The sequence below is a fragment of the Apus apus genome, chromosome 8 (genome assembly GCF_020740795.1).
Source record: "Apus apus isolate bApuApu2 chromosome 8, bApuApu2.pri.cur, whole genome shotgun sequence".
NCBI classification, from domain to species: domain Eukaryota; kingdom Metazoa; phylum Chordata; class Aves; order Apodiformes; family Apodidae; genus Apus; species Apus apus.
Genome location: NC_067289.1, coordinates 167,486 through 174,341, shown reverse-complemented (window position 1 = coordinate 174,341; position 6,856 = coordinate 167,486). Strand labels below are relative to the sequence as shown.

Below are 6,856 nucleotides of genomic sequence, written 5' to 3'. Positions count from 1 at the left end.
GAGGATGCAGTCAGAGAACTTCTGCAGCACCTAGACACTCAAAAGTCTATGGGGCCAGATGGGATTCACCCGAGGGTACTGAGAGAGCTGGCAGAGGAGCTCGCCAATCCTCCCTCTATCTGCCAACAGTCCTGGATAACAGGGGAGGTCCCAGATGACTGGAGGCTGGCCAGTGTGATGCACGTCTACAAGAAGGGCCCAAAGAAGGATCCTGGGAACTACAGGCCTGTCAGCCTGACCTCAGTACCAGGGAAGATCATGGAGAGTCTCATCTTGAGTGCTCTCACGTGGCAAGTGCATGACAGCCGTGGGATCAGGCCCAGCCAGCATGGGTTCAGGAAAGGGAGATCCTGCTTGACTAACCTGATCTCCTTCTGTGATCAGGTGACCTGCCTGGTGGATGAGGGAGGAGCTGTGAATGTTGTCTATCTGGACTTTGGAAAGGCCTTTGACACCATCTCTCACAGCATTCTCCTAGAGAAACTGATGGCACATGGCATCGACAGGTGCACTCTCTGCTGGGTAGAAAACTGGCTGACTGGCCGAGCCCAGAGAGTTGTGGTGAATGGGGTTGGATCCAGCTGGCAGCCGGTCACCAGTGGTGTCCCCCAGGGCTCAGTTTTGGGTCCAGTCTTGTTCAGTATCTTTATTAATTATCTAGATGAGGGGATGGAGTGCTTCCTAAGTAAGTTTGCAGAGGACACTAAGCTGAGAGGAAGTGTTGATTTGCTTGAGGGTTGGAAGGCTCTGCAGAGAGAGCTGGACGGACTGGATTGATGGGCCGGGGCCAATTGGATGAGGTTTAACAAGGCCAACTGCTGGGTTCCACACTTGGGTCCCAACAACCCCATGCAAAGCTACAGGCTTGGGGATGAGTGGTTGGAAAGCTCCGTGGTGGAGCGGGACCTGGGGGAATAGTGTGGCCAGCAGGAGCAGAGAGGTGATTGTGCCCCTGTGCTCAGCACTGGTGAGGCTGCACCTCGAGTGCTCTGTGCAGTTCTGGACCCCTCACTACAAGAGGGATGTAGCATTGCTGGAGCATGTCCAGAGGAGCTACCAAGCTTGTGAAAAGTTTGGAGAACAAGTCCTATGAGGAGAGGTTGAGGGAATTGGGATTGTTTAGTTTTGAGAAGAGGAGGCTGAGGGGAGACCTCATTGCTCTCTACAACTGCCTGAAAGGAGGTTGAAGGGAGGTGGGTGTTGGGCCCTTCTCTCAAGTGAATAATGACAGGACGAGAGGAAATGGCCTGAAGCTGCGCCAGGGGAGGGTTAGACTGGATATTAGAAATAATTTATTTACTGAAAGAGTGGTTGGACAGTGGAACAGGCTGCCCAGGGAGTTGGTGGAGTCACCAACCCTGGAAGTGTTTGAAAGAAATATAGATGTGGTGCTTAGGGCATGATTTAAGTGCTGAACAGGTAGATTAGGGTATGGCTGGTGGATTGAGGTGATGGTTGGACTTTGTGATCTTCAAGGTCTTTTCCAATCAGGATAGTTCTGGGATTCTGTGACATTTCCTGCCATTTGCAAGGGTTCCAGTCTCGGTCATGTCTTTACGGGACACTGCCTCTAAAGAAGAGAGCTGTTGTGGGTCCCTCGTGACAAGGTTGAAGGGAGAAAATCAGAAGAGCTAAAGCCCATCTTGAAATTAATCTTGCTGCAGCTGTCAGAACAAAAAGTGCTTCCACAAATATATCGGCAACAAAAGGAGGACGAAGGAGAATCTCCATACTTTACTGGATGCCACGGGAAACATAGTGATGAGAATTGAGGAGAAGGCTGAGGTCCTTAATGCCTTCTTTGCCTCAGTCTTTAGTAGTAGGACCAGGTGTTTAGAATACATTATTGTTGGAAAGAAGGATTTCTCCCAAGGTGAGGGAGAACACATCAGTGATGACTTCACTCTGTGTCACAGCAGGTTCCCCTGAAGCCCTAGGGACAGCTGGAGGAAGCCCAGAGGGGGAAGAGCAAGTGCTGCCTTGGGCTGATCCTCTACTGCTGAGCTGGGCTGGGCTCCTGGGGTGGAGGCAACTGATGGTAAGTGGGCAGTGCTGCAGAGAGACAACACTGCCCAGGAGCAGCTCCTCTGCACAGGCAGCAGGGAGAAGGACACTGCCAGGGGATCTGAGGGAGATGAGCAAGGCAGAGAGAGCTTAAAGGTGGTCGGGATTTGGGGGATGACTGAGAGTTCAATGGAGGAGAAATCTGTGCAGCCAATGACATGGTGAGTCTCTGGGTGCAGGGCAATGCTGGTGCAGTGCCTGGAGGCATCTCCTGAAGCTGACACAGTCGCAGCTTGTGGGATCTTTATGAAGGGGCTATTTTTGGGGAATTTCAAATAGCTGTGAAGTTGGGTGTGCAGGCAGGGATGCCCAGGGCTGTCCTTCAGAGCAGGGTCCCTGATCTCCAGGGGCAGTGTACTGGGGCAGGGACTCTGCTGCCTGCCAGGATCAGCTCTGAGCCTGCCTGAGGAGCTCCCCATGGCCCTGTGGGGAGAAGCTGTGGGGAGGAGTGACCCCCATCAGGGCAGGGCAGGGTTTTTCTGCTGTCAATTGGTGCTGCATGGGTCAGGGCTGCTCACAGCTCCAGACCACCCCAGAACATTTGCAGATGGTCTTTTTGAGGAAGGACTTGAAGACATAGTTTACCTGAAAGAAAATGAGTCTGTCCTCATTGTGGGCTGGATGGACAGTGGGAGATTGAAAGCTCTTTCTCTGCTCTGAAGAAGGCACTGAGACCCCAGGTATCGTTAGCACTTGACAGAGATGTCTCTGGGCATTGCTAGGCAGCAGAAGGTCTCTGCTGGGCAGAGAAGCACACAGCAGGTGGAATGGGTGCTGTGAGCACTGACAGGGAGGAGACATGGGGACAGAGAAAGATCTGCCAGCAGGAACAGCTGCAGGCAACGGAGACACAGGTAGGGAGTGGGAAGGAAAGCCAAACAGGCACTGGGGAAGCTCTCTCTCTCGGTCCTTCACTGTAGTTGTGACAGACCACTGTCTGCTGGGCAGTGACCTGACTCTCCATTTAAGACATTCCATCTCTAGGACCCCAGCTTGTCTGCTGTCCTGCTGGGCTGGAGAGCTCCCCCCAGAATGGCCCAGCTCTGCTGTAAGATCCTGGGGAGGGCTGAGCCTTTCCTTGGGGGTCAGCACTCTGCTCTCAGAGACATTTGCTTCTCTCTGAGAGGGGCCATGTCCTGCTCTCTCCATCACAGCTCCACCTCTGGGCTGGGATAGAGAAGAGATTGTAGATGTGCCCTTTCAAACAGTGCTTTCCTGATCTCATATGAATTCAGGGGCTTGGAGTCTTTTTAAGGAGTAATTTGTGTGAGACATCATCTCCAAGGCAGCTCAAGTGAAAGTGCAGGGCAGGTGGGAACAAGACTGACGGACACGGCAGCACTCTGCCCTGAGCCACAGGGAGCTGAGCCTTTTTGCCTGTCCTGTCATAAGACTCCTTACATTTTAAGCAATAAAATGTGGGGTTTTCTACCCTTCAGAAGAACAGCCACCAGATGGTGGAGAACATAAAACAGAAAAAATTATTATAACATTTCCTTCAAAGGCAGATTGTATCTGAAACCCCTTGTGAACACGGGAGCAGTGACAAACCAGCTCCAAGGACCTACTGCAGCAGAGCAGAGCTGACTCCTTGGTAGCACTTGGGCAGAGGTCCTGCTCCTCACAGCACCCTCAGCCAGCACAAACCAGAGAAAGGAAATGCACAACTGCTGCTGCATATTTCTATGGAAAATTGTGGGGGTTTTATCTCATAAATGTCTCCTCTAAATTTTCCTCCATTTCATTCTTGGAAGGTGCACCATGACCTGAGGGACCAAATGTCCAACAGCAGTTTCTCCTGCTGGCATTTGCTGACACTCGGGAGCTGCAGCTCTTGTACTTCTGGCTCTTCCTGGCATCTACCTGGCTGCCTTCCTGGGCAATGGCCTCATCATCACCACCATCGCCTCTGACCACCACCTCCACACACCCATGTACTTCTTCCTCCTCAGCCTCTCTCTTCTCGACCTGGGCTGCATCTCCACGACTCTCCCCAAAGCCATGGCCCATTCCCTCTGGGACACCAGGGCCATCTCCTACACAGGATGTGCTGCACAGGTCTTTTTCTTTCTCTTCTTCATTGTCGGGGAGTATTGTCTTCTCACCATCATGTGCTATGACCGCTACGTGGCCATCTCAGACCCCTGCACTACGGGACCCTTCTGGACAGCAGAGCTTGTGTCCACATAGCAGCAGCTGCCTGGGCCACTGGGTTCCTCTATGCTCTGCTGCACACGGCCAGTACATTTTCACTGCCCCTCTGCCAGGGCGATACCCTGGGACGGTTCTTCTGTGAAATACCCCAAATCCTCCAGCTTTCCTTTTCTGATGCCTACCTCAGGGAGGTTGAGCTTATTTGCAGTTAGTCTCCTTGCTGTATCTGTTTGTTTTGTCTTCATTGTGGTGTGGAGATCTTCAGGGCCATGCTGAGGATCCCCTCTGAGCAGGGACAGCACAAAGCCTTTTCCACCTGCCTCCCTCACCTGGCCATGGTCTCCCTTTTTATCAGCACTGGCAGGTTTGCCTACCTGAAGCTCCCCTCCATCTCCTCCCTGTCCCTGGACCCCATGTTGGCAATTCCGTACTCAGTGGTGCCTCCAGCAGTGAATCCCCTCATCTACAGCATGAGGAACCAGGAGCTCAAGGCCGCCCTATGGAAACTGACACAGTGGCACCTGCTCCACTGACACTAACCTGCTTCACCACCTCTGCATGCTTTCTGGGGCTAATCTTGGGCCAGGAGTCTGCTTTTTTTCCTTGTGAGAATCATACTTTTACGTGTTGTTGTGTTGGTTTTTCTTCTGGGTTGACTCTGCTTCTCTAGAGGTTTGATCCTGTTGTGTCTGACTCTTGCACAACACTGTTTTAGATGTGAACTGTCCAATAAAAAAGCATCTCCTGGGTACAGTGTCTGGAGGATGTGTGCTTTTCCTACAGTTATGCTTCTGCAAATATGTCTTTTCAAGGGTCTTTTCTCCTTGTGTATTCTCCCTGTGTTTGGGGTTAAGCTGGTGATACTAATGTGTTCTATTGTACAAAACATTTTCTTTTAAAGTCCCTCTTCTAGGTGTCCAGTGGATGTGGAGATGGTCCATGAGCTCCCTATTGCCTCTTTAGGCTGCTTCATGTATCATAGTGACTATGGCATGTATTAGTTTCTCTAGAAATGGGTGTGGAGTGGAGACTAAAGCTCTGGTCTCTCATCCAAGCCCATTCTCAGACAGCTCCTGCTCTATCAGGTGCTTATGGCCTTGTCTTGACCAATGCTGAAAATCTCCACTGCTTGAGATCCCACCAGCTGGCCTGGTGTGGTGGTGCAGATCCTCCCTCTGTGAGCCACAGTGCAACATAAACAGCAGACAACTTTGTTCTTCCTTTAGTTACCAGGATGGTGGGACCAACATTGCCCTTGTTTCTATAGCAGGTGCATTGAGCTCAGACAGTCCTGCAGTTTCAGGCCTTGCCTGCTGGAGCAGTGAGTTGAGGCAACTGGTTACACTCCAGTCCTAGTGCAGACACAGTGATTTTGGGGGTGATTGAGCACTCCCTGAAGGCACCGGGAGCTCTGTTGTTTGCAAAACACACCTGGGACCCCTCCTGCTCAGAACACAGGCCTACTCTGAAAGTTTTCAAAGGTGACCTAATTTGAATTGTAATCACCATGGAATGTACTGGCCAAAGTCAGACATCTTCAGACCCTGTAAATATTGGCCCTGAGAGGGAGGCACTTCAGAGCTCCCAGGGTCCACACCAAGCTGCAGTCTCACATGTCTCATGAAGAGACAGTTGGTTCATCTGGTTGGGAAGAGTAAGGAGCCAGAAACTTCTCTTAAATATGGGGGGGAACCAAATTCTCTTTTGTGGTTATCATTTGACTCCGGGAGGTAATTCGGGTTATACTGCAACATCCTCCGTGAAGTTATGCACCAAAACGTAACATCTTAACAAGTTCACCTCTGTATCCGTGTGTGTATGAGCATGTAATCTAGTTTATAATCTTTTGTCAGATCTTTAATTGAACCTCTGCATTGATTATAAGTGATTTTTGATGATAAAGTTATTAGAAAATAATATAATCTGATTTTGTGTTTTGTTGTAATAGTGTTAATCCATCTTAATTTACTGTTATGTCAAATCACACCAGACCTGTAACTACGTATTAGAGCCCTACACTGAAATCCCTATCTCAATCTCATGACTTTGGAGCTATGAATGCTAATTGGCTCTGGGCCTTATTAATAATCTATTCCTAAGGAGAAGGCAGCAGCATGCATTGCAGCAGTCACGCTGTCTGCACAGGGGGTCTCTGGAGTATAAAAGCCGACGACATCTGCGGGTCAGTGAGCGGCCTGCTCGGACGGTTGCCACGGGAAACCTCCCTGCTGCTGGCCGGAGACCTGTCCTGCTGCGGAGCCAGACTCCGCTTGCCTGCCCGGGAATCGAACCTGGAGCGTGGGGATGAGAGCGCCGGACCCTTCCCGCTGCCGTCGGGGCCAGAACTTGCCAAACCTGCCTGTTGTTGGGGAAACCGCTGCTGCCCGCGAGGACCCTGCCCGCCAGACTGGGAATCGAACTGGGACCCCAACGGTGAGAGCGCCGGGACCCTTCCCGCTGCCGCCCGGGCCGGAGCGCCCCGCCTGCCGCCGGAACTGCCCGTCCTCGGGGAGACCACTGAGGCCGGAGACCCTGCCGAGGAGGAGCCGCCGCCGAGCTGCCGAGCCGCCGTCACCCGTTGCGGCCACCGCCAGGGACTGTGCCGGGGCAGCCAGCCACCGCTGGGAGCTGCACGTCC

The 6,856-nt window shown here is 52.0% G+C and overlaps 1 pseudogene; it reads left to right on the top strand.

Moving 5' to 3' along the window:
• The first annotated feature begins 4,065 nt into the window (after positions 1–4,065).
• On the top strand, positions 4,066–4,751 carry LOC127387762 (olfactory receptor 14J1-like; annotated as a pseudogene).
• The last annotated feature ends 2,105 nt before the right edge of the window (positions 4,752–6,856 follow it).